This window comes from Lepidothrix coronata, unplaced genomic scaffold (assembly GCF_001604755.1).
Source record: "Lepidothrix coronata isolate B3197 unplaced genomic scaffold, Lepidothrix_coronata-1.0 Scaffold9, whole genome shotgun sequence".
Classification (NCBI taxonomy): domain Eukaryota; kingdom Metazoa; phylum Chordata; class Aves; order Passeriformes; family Pipridae; genus Lepidothrix; species Lepidothrix coronata.
In genome coordinates, this window is record NW_016690189.1 from 7,753,748 (window position 1) to 7,771,876 (window position 18,129).

General features: G+C 40.9%; 1 protein-coding gene and 1 pseudogene across 3 annotated transcripts in view; both read left to right on the forward strand.

Moving 5' to 3' along the window:
• CRADD (CASP2 and RIPK1 domain containing adaptor with death domain) overlaps positions 1-18,129 on the forward strand; it is an 81,598-nt gene that overhangs the window by 48,072 nt on the left and 15,397 nt on the right. The gene's annotated exons all lie outside the window — the stretch shown is intronic.
• On the forward strand, positions 4,343-4,666 carry LOC108492320 (annotated as a pseudogene).

Consider the following 18,129-nt stretch of genomic DNA (forward strand, 5'->3'; position numbering starts at 1 on the left):
ACTCACAGCAACTGCCCTAGCAAAGTTCTCATCACTGGCATAGCATAACCATACAGGAATGGAGCTGAGGAACCCCATAACTCCCCTTAAGAGACAGAAAATGGTCCTATGATAAGATCTGGGCAGGAAATGTAGAAGATAAGTATCCCATCAATGCAATCTTAAGGCTGGAGTTGGCAGGGGAAGTAGGAAGTTAGACGGTACTGTTTAACCTGCCCTCCCACATTATAACTCACACATTCTGCACAGTAATTCTTCTGTGAACCTCATCACTTCTGTTGAACTCAGTCATACTTTTGTGGAAAAACAAATGCAAGATGAGGATAGGCAAGGAAGAAAAGTACTGTAGCTCAACATGTCCATTTATAAAATGCAGAAAACATTTGGCTAATTAATAAAGGCATGGCAGTGCGGATAAGGTACCCTCTGATCCTCAGATGGAAGGCAAAACAGATAACATCGTGTTGTTTTCTTCTTGTGATCCTGGGTGTGTGTAAGGCTTGAAGATGAGTCAGCTGTGAATTAATAATGTGTGGAGCAATTAAGAAACCCATATAATTTAGTGAAATTATCTTCTTATGACAGCAGAAAATACACTTAAGCTCCAGTAGCTAGGTCATAGTTCTGTCACCACTTGTGATCCTCCCACTGAAATCACTGGGGCAGTGACAGTGTTTGACATCATGCTGAAATATGTCCATAGTCTCATGAATCAGAAATAACCGACTGTTGTGAACCAAGTCTGAGACTTCAGAAAACCATGTCAGTGCATTGGGATTCAGGTCCCACTGAACTCCAATAGTCTTCTCTAAAAATCTCAGGCATGAATTTCCAAGGAGATTATCTGCTGTTATCTGACCCACCTATAGAAACTTTGAGAGAAGTTGTTTATTTAAATAACTGGCCTAAAAATAAAAATGGCATTGATAATGTGTTTCAGAAATCAATCCATTATAATTCCCAGGACCTTCTGTTCAGGGCACAGGAACAGCTTTGATCCTTCTGTGTAGGGCTAAGAGATGATAGGAACTAATACGTTGTTGGAAAATTGGTATTTGTTGTGAGATTTAGTTTTTGACTGTGACACATTGCTGTAAGTGGTGTGTTTTTGTTGTTGTTTTTACTATATGCATTTTATTATGGGCTTAGGGACTAACCAGGGATCATTATGCAAAGTGTCATCTTCATTTTGCAGATGGTTCCTGTCCCAAGTCGTATCGTACTTGGCATAAATTTTCATAGAAAAGAATAAATAATTTGGTACCTAAGGAAGTTACTCGTTTGTGTAAGTAGAAACTTTCTTTGTTACTGAAATCAAAGAGGGTACTCTTGAAATGCATAACTCCTCTGGTGTTTTGAGATCCTTTTCATACTTCCATTTTGAATCATCTTGTTCTGTTGAGATAAAGAGGTAGAGTCACCATTTTGGAGGGAGCTCCACATATATGGACTTTATAAACCATATAAATCAAAACACAGGATTTGATTTTTATTATATGAACCCTGCTTTTATTGCATATACCCCGCTTTTAAATTTTAAATATAATTAATGTCACAATGACCCTACAAATATCTTATCTAAACTTTTTATTTCATAATGTTATATCCAAATACTCTCATCACCTTAATATCTTATCTGCCCCACCTTCTCAACACATTCCAAGCTGCCCAGTTAGCACATCAGGCATTTCATTGCCTCTTATTAGCAGGAAACAATTCCATCTCCTGAGTTATGGAAAAAGATATTATATGTCTTTTAGGCCAGGAAACAGAACTCTTAATCTGCTGGGCCTCTCAGAAATCCCAACCCTTATTTACACCACTGAACTACTTAACAAGCAAACAAACCAACCACCATGGTCCACAGTGCATTATAAAGTGATATTTGTCAGCACGATTGTATGCCCTGAATTCACCACCTCTGTGCTCTGAATATTTCTTAAGTTTTGTAAGCAGCATAACAAAGGAGAATTTGTAGAAACAGTTGGAAGATGATTATCTGAAGCAATTAACAGGTTTTTTTCTCCAAGTTGGCTAGCTCCTTGAGGAATGCATACTGTCTGATAGAAGATGCTGACTTTACCTGTTAATAGAGATACCTATTTCTAGAAGTTCTGCAGATGTTGTTTTAATTACTCTTGAGTATTCAGATCCAGGCTTGAATCTCTGGATTGAGTTGTTTCTTGTGTCACAGTGCCTAATATTGCAGCATAGCCTGGTGGAGGTATTTTACACTAGCCTGGAGTACTTTGAAAGCTGAGACAAAATGGTAGGATCTTTCTGCAAGAGCTTAAGATCAAACACTGAGGCAGTTGATGGAAAGTTGTGGAGTTTGTTTGTTGTTGTTGTTTGTTTAATGGGAGGCCCTATTTTAAACATTTCTCTTTGTTAGAGAGACTTGGGAACTGATTTGGGAAAAGAGCCTAGCACAGTGTTGCTTCTCTGAAAGAGGCTGGTAAGAGGTACTGATGGAACATAAACGTCCTCAGTGTTGCCCAAAGACTGCATTTGGATCACTATGCTTTGTAGTCGCTGGAGACGGTTTATCCTCTGAATTTGTCTAATCTGTTTTGAACCCAGTTTTACTTAACCTCTAGAACATGCTTTGTCTATGAGTTTGGCAAATTGTAGAGTGAGGAAAAAAGCTAATTTTTTCCTTACTGTGTTTGCCTTATAAGCAGCCTGTTAAGGTATTTGTGGCAAGCACCTGTGCTCAAGGGTGGCTTGCATCTGTCTTTCTGTTCCTTTGTTTATACTGAGTGTTGCTGACATGGTGATATGTCCTAAATATAAAATTATGACTTAAAGGGAAGTATGAGGACAAATAATAATTTGAAGAAGATTATATATTCTCTGCACAGATAGCGGCTTTTAATGTTCACAGAGTCAGTTTCAAATAAGATAAGAACACATTTTTTTAATGACCTTTTGAAACTTACTGTAGCCCACAAAGCAGTTTGGGATGTTGCTGTTGTAAACCCACTTAGTTTTGTTTAAGGAATGCAATCTGCTGTTCTGTGGTGATGTGAAGTTGGATTGGACTGTTTTAGTGGTTATTGGGTCATACTCAACCTGGAGGCCTGTGACAAGTGGAATAGCACAGGGTCTGTGTTGGGACATGCTCTGTTTAACATCAGTGACCTGATCAGATGCACATTCATCAGGTATACAGATGACATCAAACTGGGGGAACCAGTCAGTATGCTAAAGCACAAGGTTGCCATTCAGGGGGACCTGGGCAGGCTGGAGAAGTGGGCTAACAGGAACCTTAGGAAATCCAGTAGGGCCAAATGTGGAGTCCTGTATCTGGGAAAGAGGCAATACAAGCAACTGACTGTAGGGAGCAACTGTGCTGAAAGGGAATGTAGGGATGTGATAAACAGCAGGCAAACATGTGCCAGCACAGTGCTCTGGCAGCAAAGAGGGTTGACAGCATCCTGAGCTCTTTTAAGAGAAGCAGAGTTAGTAGATGAAGGGAAGTGGTTGTCTCCCTCAGCATTCAGGAGGGCACATCTAGATACTGTGGCTGGTTTTGGCCCCTTGAGCACAGGAAAGACGTCAATAAACTGGAATAAGTTCAGCAAAGAACCACTATGATTGTTCAGGGCAGGAAAACCTGCCATGTGAGGAGAGGCTGAGGGACTAGGGCTGGTTCAGCCAGGAGAAAAGATGGTTTCAGAGGGACCTGACAGCTGCCCCTCACTGCTTATGTGGGAACAATGGAGGAGAGGGAACCAGGCTGTTCACAGTGATGCAGAGTGGTAGAGTAAAAGTCAATAGATGTAAGTTGAAGCAAGAGGATTTCTGACTGGACTTAGGGAGAAACCTTTCTCCACCAGGATGATTAAGTAGTGGCTGCCCAGAGAGGCTGCACAGTCTTTGTTCTTGGAGGTTTTCAAGACTCACCTGATCTGATTTCACAGCTCATTCTACTTTGAGCAGAAGGTTGAACTGGGAATTTTCTGAGTCTCCTTTCCAATCTAAGTTATTCAGAGATCATAGGATCTTTCAGTTACACCAAGATTTCACCCAGGGTACATCTGTATGTGGCAGGCAGTGTCAAGCTTGATGTGTATTAAGGGTGAGTTCAGTGCATAATTTGCACTCTGCTTCTTTGGAAGGCAGAGGGCACATTGTTTTTTCTTCAATTATGTGGTACTGTCCCATCCTGCAGTAGGTATGTGTCAATTTGGGAAAGGTTTTTTTAATGGTCTTGTTTGTCAGGGTCACTCCTACTCTGTGTGTGTGCTTGTCTTTCCAATGAGGATATGAAGGAATAAAGCAAATGTGATCCTATTACAGCTCCCCTATTCTTTCTGTGGTAGTAAGATGGACCAACGACAAGATGATCTTCAATGCTGATGAGGCCCATAACAAAGTTAAGGAGTGCATAGAAAGTGTTTCAGGCAAGGCAGATTATAATCACAATAAAGTCAACCAGTGGACTGCTGCTATAGTGGAGCAGTCGCTGACATATCTGGTGAAACTTGAAAAAACATACAAATACATAGTTACCTATGCAGTGGTGCAGAGGAGTGGAGCTGGTCTTCGCACAACAAGGTCGTGCTTCTGGGATACCACAGCTGATGGAACCTGTGCAGTGAGATGGGAAAACCAAACAATGAACTGCATTGTCAATGTGTTTGTTGTTGCTATTATCCTGTAGCTGGCTGGAAGATAAAGATAAGCAACACCTTTAAAAAAAAATCCTCCAAATGTATGGCTAAATATTTCAAACTATTATTTGTTTCTGTATGAGGAGCATACAGAAATTCTCTACAGAGAGCATTGTAGTGGGTTGGCTTTTGGATTTTTTAGGCCTTCCTTAGCAATGGGGTCAGAAATCTAAGGAAGTATTCCATATCATCCCTTTCCGTAACACAACATATAAACAAGGCAGAGATAAGAGAGCTCGCTCTCTTCACTCTTCCGGTGGCTGAAGGCGACAGATCTCTCCGTAGATGGGTTTTGCTTGTATAGGCCAAGGCCTGTCTGCTCTGACCTGCCATTATCTCCGTTCCCTTCGGGAGGCATGGGGAGTTAGTTCTGCTGTCTCGTTCAGGGAAGTATTTAATTCAATTTTTTTTTTATTTATTCGCTAGCTCTATAGTAATGGTGTATATTTGGAGGATATTTGTTTTAGTGGGTTTTTTTAATCCCTGTTTCCCCTTTCCTTTTCCCTTTTTTCCTCCTCGGGAGCTCCCTGTTTTGTGTACAATAGATTCAAATTGTATATATAATTGTAAATATATGTTTTTGCTATAGCTTTGGCTGTTCGGGTTTTTTTCTTCCCTCTCTGGGGAGTAGGCTTTATTCCAGGCCTTGGAAATTTGGCGGAGAGCCAGCTCGAAACCTACACAAGGATACAGTCTAAGCCAGTTCTCATAGATTAGTTATCTGAAAGCTAGCAGAAAATTTTAATACATATATGTATCTTATCTAAAGAGAAAGTCACTTTTATCAAAAATGCACAGTGGAGATCTTGATGGACATTATCTCTGTCATTCTTGACATGAAAATCAAGTAGATGCTTATTCATTGTTTCACTGGAAATATAAGAGCTCTCAAACTCAGAAAACGATGCTCTCAGTATGGAGTATCTCTGTTAGCTCTTCACTATCAGGAATTAAAAATAAACTTGTGAACTTGCGGAGTAGAAGGGAAATTCATGAGAAGCTGATAGAGAACTGATAAGCATTAGTGGGGTTTCCTGTGATGCATCTCATTGCTGCCAAAGGTGTCAACAGTAGCAACATTTTAATTCCAAGAGCATGAGTTCAGGGACACTGATCATTATCTTGTTACTTGTGGTCCTTTTCTTTCTCACACAGTTCCCCCAATTTCCAACAAGGTTTCTAAAGGCTGAAGAAAAAGCCATGTCCTCTTTCAGAGATACAAACTGGCTGGGATAGAGTTGGCAATACCCTCTATCTGTTGAGGTATCAGCAGGTGGTACTTGGTTCACAGCCTAAATATACGTCAAACAGCAAAAGCAGTTCCATGTTCTTTACAGTGAACATATTGGTCATTCACATGATCATTATTACTGGTCCAACTTAGCCAGAACTTTACAAAGTTATAACTGGATGGATGAACCCAAGGCTGCAGCAACACAGAGCCCAGTGTGGGGTGGGACACTGCTACGGATAGGGAGGTGTCTGCCCTCTACCCTACCTTCCCTGTCCAAGAGATTTGTCATTTGCTATTCAAGCTGTGCTCTGGGGCTGCGGATCCTGGAGCAGGACTCCTCGTCTTTCCATTCAGTTCCATCAGTGTCCGCTTCTGTTGTGCAGCCTCTCTCTACCTCTGCTCATGGTGCTGTGGCTGCCATGGCATTGCTACAGAGTTATCCATCAACAAGGAATATGCCTTGCCCACAAAATCTTGAAACTTATTGATGCCTTTTTTTTTTCCAGCACGCTGAAATACATGCGTAGCTATGAACTGCTTTCTATTCAGCGTCACCAAGTTAACTCTCTTCTGAGTTATTACTTACACTGAGTCTGACTTTACTTACACTGCCCTGTTCTCCTTGAATGTGTGTTTTGTCCTGCACAGTTGTAACTACCAGTATTAAAGACTGAATCAGAAGAAATGCAGTTGATTTTTCAGCTCCTGGGCAGTCAAACAGGCTGAGAGTTAAGAAAAGACACCACCAAAAAAAATACCCCAAGTCTATAATTTGTAAATGGCATTAATTTTATCTGGAAGTCACTGAGACATAAAAGATGCAAAATTTGAATGTTGTTTCGATACGCTACCTTTCAAAACAAACTTTAGTTTAAAACCTCAGAATGTCAATAGGTAAATATGCTTGTTAAATGCCAGCAAGTACAAATATATCTTTAAAATGAAGTAGAAAACCCCCAAGCTATTACTAGTTATTCAGAGAAAGTAGTGGAATATATAAACCCCTGCTCAGTACTGAAAAAGACCTCATGAAAATGTTTGGGTTGCTAAGAAAATTATTAAAAATTAAGAAAACGCTGAAAGCAAAATTATCTTCACTATTTAGCTCCTTATGACTGTGTACTCATGAATTACACAGTAATATGTATGTATTTTCAGCAATAGCACTGCATCATTACAGTGGAATGAATATTGGAATAGATGAGGGGGCTTCACTTAGGTTTCATTTAAGACTTTCAACAAAGACAGGCAGTCCTTAAATGATACTTTGTTTCCCTGCAGGAAGTATATTTACCTCAGTGGTGTAGGCACAGTACTGTACAATGGCTTTTCAGTGGGTTGGGGTTTTTCTCTTGTTTTATTCTACAGCTAGTCTTCACACTGAGCTGAGAAAGGATAGCCTATAATTTAATGTAATGATGGTTACTGCAGAGGTAATTGTTGCATGGGTGATATTAAAGGAACACTTTGCAGCTGATGAGCACTTCACTTCCCATTTCAAAGCTAAAAACCTCAAAACACACACACACAAAGAAAGAGAAACTGCATAATTTAGATCTCTCTATCAGAAAGCATTAGAGCATTCTCCAATATGAGGAATATTTATCATCTGTCCTCATATGTGATTTGCTGGCATAACCAACAAAGAAAAATAAGGCAAAGCCACCAAATGCTGTGATTGCAGATCCTCTGTTACTGGCATAGTAATCACTTTTTGAAGTTTGGGAATAAATGAGTAGATATTTTTAGACATTGTTTCATAATGCAGACCCCTATGTACCATCATTAAAATTTGTCTCTTTGTCATTAGTGTTCATAATCGTACTTGTACTTGTATGCTGGCTGGCCTGTATGTCCCTTTGTGGGAGTATGCTCTCCTCTAGGATTAGTAATTAAGAGTTTGGCTGTATTCTCCTCTTAGTTTGGACTAAGTCATGTTGTGTTCATATGTGCGTTGCTTGACTTGTAAGGCATCTGGCTTGGAGGGAAGACATGAATTGGGGGAAACAGCTTCTAGTTTCTTGGCAAAGCCTTCTAGATTTCCAATAAACCTGCAAGGCTGATTTAGTTAATGTGCAAATTATGGAAGGTAATCTCAAAGGACATAGCCATTCAGCAACAGAGCAGAAGATGGCAGAACCGCTGTGATGTTCAAATATGCTTTAATGGTTTTAATAAGCTGAATATACTGCTGCCTGCTTGCAGAACCAGGTCATGAATTTCTTATCTTGTAAATCTCTACTGAGCTCACAGCATTGACTAAAAGCCCACAATAGTTTCTTTAGGAAAACATGTCTAAATTGAAAGCAGTGGCCAAATAAGTTATTTGGATTTTAGAAGTTCAGGGGGAGTTTAGATTATCAGAATATAAAAGATTGCCATATTTCTCTTTACTTATACCTATATACTTTACTCTGTAAGAACTGCCAGCTTTCAGCTGCCAAGTTATAATCCAGATGAGACTGAATTTCAATAACAGACAAAATTATTCTTAAGCACAATTTATGTGTAGACCCGTTTGGGGGACACCAAGGAATTGTGTAAATGTTTTCTGTAAAGGTAGAGTATCCAGGTCAATCATGTAGTATGTTCCTGGTATCTTAAATTTGGGAATTTTCCTGCACTTCAGCACTGTCTCTCCCAGTGTAGCAGATTCGGAAATGCGACTGATAGCCAAGTGGCTTTTCTTTTAAGAAGACTCAGAATGCTTGAACAAATTAACAGGTTCTGAGGGCTTCCAAAGGGAAATTGCCCAGACTGGAGCTTGACTGAGGAGAGTTAGTCATCAAGAGGAATTCTCTGACATCTAAGAAATCTTTCACTAGGAGGAGATGTCCCTTAGAAAACACTGCCAAGCACTTATGGAAATACTTGAACTGGAAATTACTAACTAATTGATTGACTGTGCCTTTTCTACCACAGCCTTTTTTTAATTTCTTCTTCTTTTGTGGTTTTGTTTGGTCGGGGTTTTGTTTCTTGGTTTTTTTGTTTGTTTTCTTTTTCTTTTTAAATCAGGCAGTTAAGAAACCAAAGACATTCCTGGCCAGGACAGTTTCCTTAATTGACTCAATTTTCCCATTTCCTCCCTTGCTTCCGCTGACTGTGCTGGGACAGGAAGCTCTGCTGCAGCCTGCTCAAGACTCATCTCCTTTTGCTGCTCATATTGAGAATTCCACCAGTCATTTGCAGACCCTTGATCAACCATTGACTGTGAACACTGAGGCAGGAGGCTAGAACACCTGCATGCTTTTGGTGCCCGAGGGCAGCCAGAGGAACTACTTCACTTGCAGGGACAGAGAGGTTAGCGCAGTCTTCTGGGAACTGAGAGGTGTGGTTTCAAACTTCCTTGTAAATGAATCGTGAGTGTGTGGGGATGTTGGGTGAAAGGCGTGAGTGGCAGCACTAGTCTTCATATCTCATTGCAAGGACTGTGACATTGCTTGCTTTTGACATGAAGTATTTATCCAGCTCTGGAAGAGGATTCTAGGCTGAGAACCATAAATGGAGACATACCTCCTTGTGACCTTGTGTTAGGCTCTCATGTTATCAAGGGATGTATGGCTCAGCATTTCTCATTTCTTTATTTCTTGCTCAGTTTGCCAGCTATTGTGGACCATGCTCTCAGAAGTCTCTCTCACCCTATGCACAGGATCGAGGGAGCCTTAGCCTTTAGGAAGGCCTCTGAAAGTCCCATGAAAATCAGTCTTTGAAGTCTTCCAAGCTGAATTTCCCATGCTTCATTTGTTCAGACCTCTGTTGAACCCTTAGCTGTTTGGAGTTTTGTCTTTTTATGCACAAAACACAATACCTTTCATCGGCATCTTTTCCATGGAGCGTTGTTTACATTTCTCTGTTTCTCTCCAGAAATGGAAAGCTTGCTTGCTTCTGAAGCCTGAAGTGCTCAGCTTGAAGTACTGGAGCAGGTATCCCAATCTGAGTCAATTCCAAAATAGAAACTTGTCTTTTCTCATCTTTTTTCTTTTCTACTTTATCAGGCTACAGCTTTTCCCTCAAGATGACACATCAGAGTAGGTAGGTGCCAACTACCCTGCCTTCTCAAGGAGTTTCCCTTCAGCTTCGTGAGCCTCAGGAGAGATTAGCTTTTCAAAGCTCTTCTCAGCATCCTCTGAGACTGTGTCAGAATTTTTCCCTAAAGCTTATACTTCTTGCTTCAGTGCTTCAAGCTGCTGGTCATTTCTTCCTCTAGTAAGATCACTTCTTCCTCAATGATGCTTGACAAGAAGTTTGGAATTGTCTTTGCTTTGGTTAAGATATTTAGCTTCTGTGTGCCTCAAGGGCTCTGTCTTTCAGGCAATTTAATGCTTAACCCTCTGGTTCCCTATTAAATGGCACACATCTCTGTCTCCAAGAGCAGCTGGAGAAGAGAGAAAAATTGCCTTGCAGGCATTTTGTGATCTTGCCAATTTGAGAGGCATTGAGTGGAATTGCAGGGGTTGCCTACGAGAATCTACTAGGACAACATGTGACTGCTTTCCAATGCCATAGTGCTCATCACCATCCTTCTCTCTTCCCTCAGCATCTTCAACCTTGAGGCCCAAGAAAATGCCATAAAGGAGAAATGAACCTACACGAACATCAGGATGTGGTGTCTGAGCATTATCAGGCATTAAACAGGTTACTTCCCTTCAGTTGGAGGGAACATCTTAAGTAAAGTGAGTATTACAATGTGTGCAACAGACTGGCAAGATGAACCTTGTGACTATAAAATATTACCAAGACAGATGCCCCATACAGTTTTTCTGATTTTGGTAGCAGTTGGTCTTATGTGAGTGCTTTGCTGAACATCTCTGTTGCAAGGAGGCATCTTGGAAGGGCTACAAAAGAGGCCTGAGGACAATTTGTAGTATTTTAAACTGTCAGTTCCAAACCAAAATATTTTAATATAAGTTTACTTATAAGCTGTAGTACCAGTCAGGAAGAACTTTACAAGCTGAAACTATATTTTTCTGTTGTACTTCCCAAGTGTAGGTTGCAGTATTTACCGATGCTCAGTGATGGTACCAGAGCCCAAATATGGTTTTTATCATAAAATTTGCATTTCATGGTCGCAAAAGGTGGAACTTGGAGGGAGATTTTTTACAAGGCCAGGTAGTGATAGGACAAGGGTGAATGGCTTCAAACTGAAAGAGGGTAGGTTTAGATTAGATATTAGGGAGAAATTCTTTACTGTGAGGGTGGTGAGGTATTGGAAGAGGTTGCCCAGTGATATGGATGCCTCATTCCTGGAAGTGTTCAAGGTGGGATGGGGCTCTGAGTAACCTGGTCTAGTGAAAGGTGTCCCTGCCCATGGCAGGGGGTTTGGAACTAGATGATCATTAAGGTCCCTTTCAACTCAAATAATTCTATGATTCTAACTTGACTGGCCACTTTCACTTTCCTTTTTAGGGGTTATTTTTAAAATGTTTCACTTTCTGGCTCCCCTCCCTTTGACCTGTGGTGTAATGTTTGGACTAGAGATGATTCTGGGGAAACATTAAATCCAAACAAACTCCCTTCCACCCTGTTTTTCATGAAATCTTTCTTGGATGGTCACTAATGTTCTATTTTTTTTTCCATTACATTCTCTATTAAACACAGACACGCACTAGAGATCTCATGGTTAGTAACTTCCCCAAACTAAAGCAATTTTAAATGCTTTTTTGTTTGTTGTATTTTGGAAGGCAATTAGAAACACTCTGGTGCTTACTTTTTTTGTTTGTTTAATTTTTCTTTGTTTTGGGGTTTTGGGGGAGGATTTTTTTTTTTTTTTTGCTTTGCTTTGTTTTTCCTGAGGATGAGATGGAAGAAGTGAGAATTGGAAACCCTGGAAATCCTTGGCAGAATACATTTTTCCCCTTGGTAGTATGTCTTTAAATGAGGAGAGATGAGTTGTTAAAGCATTGGTCCATTAAACGCTAATTTATGGAAATTTCCAGTAGTGGCAATGCCTTCAATCATACCTAAGGACATACGAGTTCCTTCTTTCACAGTGTGTTAGGTCTTCCTGGAGCCATGCAGACCATGCAGATGCCACACAGGCAAGTTCTGGGAGCATTTTGAAGATAGATCTTTACTTCTGTAGGGAGTGTGGCAGAAGCAGAATTAACTATTCAAATCTTGCCATTAGGAATTTAATAAATCAGTTCTCTGTGGCTGATTCTCCACTAGATATGTCCCATTAAAGAAAGAAATGAAGCTCAGACACAGAAGAGGAGACGGGACTAAATGATCGGAGTAGAATTGATGTGAAGGTTTGCTATGGCTGTGATCTGTCCAAGCCTATTCCAAAACATGGTTTCCAACAAGTGGCAGTATTTCTCTATCTTGCTTTATCCATGCTTTATCAATTTAGTTCAAGTCTCATAAAATCATCAACTCAAGATGCAATAAAATCTCTGCTTGCTTCGCCGGTGTCTAACATATATATCTTCCTCTGCGCACCCCACACCTGGAATAACATGACAAGAGGTCTCCTTCTCATGTCTTCACAGGCTGCCTTTGTGTCAGGGGTTTTAAATCTAATAGTTTGCTTTGTATCCTATTATTGGATAAAATATGTATTTCATATGTTTCTTTGGTAGTGCAAGTATCTTATGAGACTTACATTCTATCTGCTGGAGTGTTTTTTTCAAAAATATCTGGTTTGAGTTGATGAATCTGAGAACTATAATCTGTATTTTTATTTTGAGCTTCTTGGCACTGATATGTAATAAATTTACTTTGTTACCCCATCCAAGACAAATACTGCTAACTTGAGGGTCATGAATGTTTCGTATCAATATCCTGTCTTTAATAAATCCTGGTAACTTCTGCAAAAAATCTGTCTGCTTTCTGTTTTGGGATATTCAGGAAGAGAAATATGGGAAAAAAATATTTTAGCCTGGGACTTCCATGCTTTTCACAGCCTCTGTCTCCTTTTTCTTCCTGGTAGATATCTCCAGGATGTGCAGACTCATCCGGGCTGCAGCTGAGCCCTGGGACCGGAGTGGAGCTGGTCCATCCATACTTACTGTGACTCACTTTTCAAAATGTTCTAACCTCTAACATTTTAAAACTGCCCTCTGAATCCTAAATTCTTTATATATAAGAGCTTCCTATCCAGTCAAATATTTTCTCTCCGTGGCAGTGGCAAACAAAAGCCAGTATGGGACTTGTGGAATAAACAGAGAAAACCTAAGTGATGGGAACCGTGTGTTGTGCCTGGCATACAGCTCATGGCTGGGGCCTGCCGGCACTGCTCGTGTTAGTAGTAAAAAAGACTTTCTCAGCATAATATGACCTGGTCCTTGGATTCTGCCAGTGTCCCTATTTTTCCAGCAGGCCAACATCTATGCTGGCAGCTTGTTCTGATTTTCTTCAATTACTTGATCTGTTGGGTATGGACAAACAACCTTCAGGGTAAGCTGATGACTTTGTGATGGAGTCACCTAAAGTGAAAGAAAGTAGCTGAAATAAGAATATATTAAGACTATATGTTTTTATTCTGGTCAGTTTCAGGAGATGATCCATAGGGCCCCTACCACTACAAAAACCTGGTGCAAGGGAAGATTGTCACATCATTAGGTGTAACACCACCTGTTATCTACAACAAAAACTCAAGCTATGTTCTCATAACAAATGAAAGCTATGGCATAGTACTTTCCCAAATGAGCTGTGATACCAAGTTTTCAGTTTATTTTGGAAGATACTACCAGGATATAATTTCATAGGTGGATTTTCTGGACTGTTGTAACTTGTCAAAACACACTTCAGTCAGTCAAATTACTGGAATTCCCTGGGGGAAAGCAGCCTTCAGAAGAATGCGAACCACCGTGTACTAGCACAAACAGTTTTCCCATCTGTTGCATAATAGGGTGACTTGCTTGGTTATTACATGGTTGGTCCTTTCCATGCTGAAAGAAGTATTTGGAAGCAAAAGACTACATTCAGTGGCCTAAGCTGTTTTTGAAGTCAGGTTTTGAAATGAGGGAAGAAACCAAAGTAAGGTAAACTTAGGGAACTCACCTCCAGGATGAAGGGAGAAAAAAGGTGCAAAAGACAGGAAGCATGATTTTGCAATTACAGCATATAACAAAGACTCCAGAAATCCTGAGTTTTTAATTCTGCCACATATCTATCTTTCTCCCCTCTCCCTACCCTCTCCTTTATTAAAATCAGTCTGGGAGGATCTTGGAGCCCTGTGAGGAAGGACACACATTGTCTTTTCTGGCTGATGTTGTTGCAGAATATCAGGCCCCATCGGTTCTGCAACACACTCACAAACAACAGCAGGGTGGATCTAGATTCAGACCTGTGGGTGGGGGTACAGGACACTTCATGTCCTGTGTAAATAAAGAGATTATGTGTTAGTGTTATTTCAGACAGAAAATGTCTATAGTATGTATAAACTATCCTTTGTTCTGGGAAATGGGACTAACACCAGATATTAAAACCTTTGGCCTGAAGCACATGGCTTTATCGCTTGTTGTTTGGTTTGCTTTTCAGCTCACAGAGCAATACTTTCCCACTCTAAATACAGCTTATCACATGAAAAACGAGCACTGCTATTGCAGTTGCTGTGACAGCTCCTTTTCTGAATGAGACGTTCCATGTGGAAAGCAGCAATTCCACACAGCCCAGCTCAAGGCTCACTGTAGCTAAGGAGCACTGCTGGCTTGGCCGAAGCTTGCTTCGTGATGCTTAATTTGAGCTGACACTCTAACATCTGACCCAGTGGTGTTTTATCATTGGTATAGGGTTGCTGTGTTCCAGCTGCAATTGCTGGATCAACATTTGCTGGTGGTCTGCTGAGAAGTGCATGTTTGTGTGTGTGTGCGTGTGTGTGTGCATGTGTGTGCACACCCACAGCTGGGATGTTTCTTCCAGTCCTGTTTCCAGGTGCAAGCAGACTCAGTCACAGAGGAAAGAGGATGATAGTTGGTTGTCCCCAGAACTCATCATGTTTCCAAGAGCTTTATTTGTGTTGGTTTGCCTGGATTTTACTTGTGCCAACAATGGTCACTGGACTTTCACTTATTTCATGTTTTGTAGGTAATTGTTGAGTTTTAGGAGGCCAACACCCTGCTGCTGGGTCAGGGTGGCGTTGAGTTACATCTCGCTGTGCTAATGAGTCCTGCTGTGCTGTCAGAAGGAGGGATACTCAAAGGAAGTTGTGCTGCCCTGTGGTCGCAGGGGAGACCTTGGAGACTGCTGGAAGGGTCCCAGTCAGTTAACAACCTAGGACATTCCTGGATAAAAATAAGTGAAAAAACCCCAGCTGCTGAAGGAATAAGTCAGTAGTGTTTCTGTCACTATCTTTTCTGGTACCGTCCTGCCTTATGTACTTGCTATTGCAAACAAGGTCTGGGCTTGTTTCTGTGTCACAGGCTTTTTTTTTTTTTTTTCATGGGAGACATGGTATAGCCAGAGCAACGGGTCACCTTCTACACCTGGTAGTTCAGGCTCACCAAGTGAGTTTCTACCTAGGAATTCAGATTTTCATGGCAGCCTCAAAAAAAACCCCAACAACCCTCTAACACCACCACCAATTCAATCAGGAAGAGTGTTGTAGGTAGTTAATTAAAAATTGGGTAATGTTAATTCTATAGTCTGGCTAGGTATATGCTCCTGTAATACATAAAATAATACATTGAAGGAGGGAATTAGAGAGATGGCTATTTCTGCATTGGTGAAGAGAGCAGCAGTCTTTATTTTTTAAAACAGCTGGGGGATGGTTTGGCAGCAAAATCTTAGCCCAGCAGTTGTCATGCTTTGCCATCTGCTCAGACAAAGCACACCCTAAACAAGGTTAACTCGTAAGCTGAAACCAAGACAGTGTGCCATGTATACACAGACTGTTCTCGTCAGTGACTGTAGGGTCCCAAAGCTGCTCAGACCCCTGCCCATCAATGCCATTGGCAAATCAATGGCCTCAACGACTTTTCTTCTCCTTTACTGGCTGCACCCATCTGCGATGCTCTCTTCCATTCATGGGAAGGCTGCTGCAGCTTTTGGCCACTCCAGTCCTCTCCTTGCTCACCAGTGCTTTCCTCCCTCCTGCTAGAACACATGGAGGCAGTGGAGATTAACACTGGGGGTGTGCAGAGCCAACTGGCAGAAGGAAAGCATGATGAGCTATGCATCCTTGCTGGGCTACGGGGTTTGATTCATTGGCTATGGAGTTTGAACCGAAACCCTGAGAAGAGGTTTGCAAAGATACAATTCAAGAGAAGAATTCAAGCTGACCTCTTGCCACACTTAATGTTGGGATCTGTGCTAAACGAAACAGATACTAGGTCTCTGCTACCTTCCACACCAAATGACAGTATTAACTGGACACTTCTTTAGGAAATTTTAAATTAAAAAAATGGCTTCTGAACCTCACTGGAAAAAAAAACAAAACAAAACAAAACAGAAAAAAGATTCCGTCTTGGTGGAAAATTTTTGTGGTTTTTTTCCAACAGAAGCTGAGGAAATCATTATTCTCCCTGTCATTCTCCTTCCTGCTCGAAAAAGTGGGCAGGGAATGAGAGAAAAAGCTGGCGAAGGAAGAAAAAAAGAAAAAAACAAATGCGTTTTTTAAAAGTAGGAGGGAATTTTTGTTATGTAAAAACTTGCAACATACCTTTAACACAGACGAGTCCGCCCATCCAGTGGGAGGGCTGCATGCCTGCCCAACATGGGTTGGGAGACAGACCAGTTGTCTTTCTGTGATGGACAGACATGGTGGTAGCATCTTGTCCCAGCTCCAGAATCCTCCAGCAGCTGCGACATGAGGAAGGGCATAGAAGAGAGATGGAGGAGGTGGCAGATGGTGGGAATAGACCAAGTCAGTGCTAAGAGTGAGAGAGCAGAAGGAATCTACACTGTGAACTGTCTTGGAAAATCTATCACTTTGTGTAAATGCAAACATCAGAATTTGACTCAAAGGTATGTTTTTCCATATTAAACCCAATGCCTTAAATTCCACGTGAAGCAACTGGCAGAATAGTGGTGAGGTGCATATTTGTCTCCATAACATTTCAACCTTTCTAGATGAAATAACTACTTACCTCTTTGGTTATCTCATCCCTTTGGTTATCAGTACCTCAGGGGATTTCCATATTCCAGTAAGCTCAATTCCTTACTCGAGATTATTTGGGTCAAATTATTATTTGCATTTCTGGGACCTGGTCAGTTAGCTTCTCTGATTAAAATTGCAGAGGTGAAGCAGGGCTCCATTGGCATCTGATGATGGGCACCTTTAAAAGCAGTGGCCATGACTAGGAAATCCAGCATGAATGAGCTGCTGGGCTGTTGGTTCCTCTGGTGCTTTTCCTTTTTCACCTGTGTAGGTCTAGCTCTTTGGAGTTATTTGAACATAATCATGGCAATCTCTGTGTACATAAACTAATACATAGAAAGCCTTTTCCACAACCTGAGATTGCAAACTCTCCTCCATACATGTTTGTATGTAGCTCAACAAGGCTAGTTGCATGGGGAGCTTCCAGACAGTGTTGTGTGAAAACCATGAAATACAGTAGTTCAGATACAAGAAAGGCTAGGAGGCTGTTGGTTCAGAGTTCCTGGAAAGCTTGGGATGGTGTACAAATGAGGTCATATCTGAAACATCTTCAAATATGTTTCTAAAGTGAATGTTGCACAATCAAATTAAGGCTTTAGAGGAATAAAAAAGTAGAGACAGATTTGTTTTTCTGTTGAACAAGACAAGTATGTTATACTTAATGATTCCCACAGAAAAATGTGGACTTCAAAATTAAAGCTACAGCTGTGTTGTCAGTCTAACAAAGTATATCAGACTGGGACATACAGGGCTGTAGACCACTGCATAAAACCCAAGGACTTCTCTCCGTCTCTTTCTAGTAGAGATATGTAGTTTCCTAGGCTTTCCCTTTTGGTCTAATGTGTGTATTCATGTAGTAATTATCATTTTTCTCGGGGTCAGAGACCAGTGAGTACTAGAGTTGTGCCACAGATTGCTTCAGCTGCCTCCTGCTGTCCCTGCATGTAGCTCTGATCTTATTTGATAGATACTCTCAAGCTGTGTTTCTTAATGAAACTGTCTTTAAAGTAGCATTCTGTGGGTTTACAGAGCTACAGTTTTTTTAGACTTGTGTATCTGAGACAATTTCATATGTTGTTTGAAATTCCTTCATCAAGCTTTTGTTCAGCTATTTCAAATAGACTTTTGCTCCCTGTAAAAGCTGTGCTCCTGCCTCACTTACAGACATGGGTATCTTT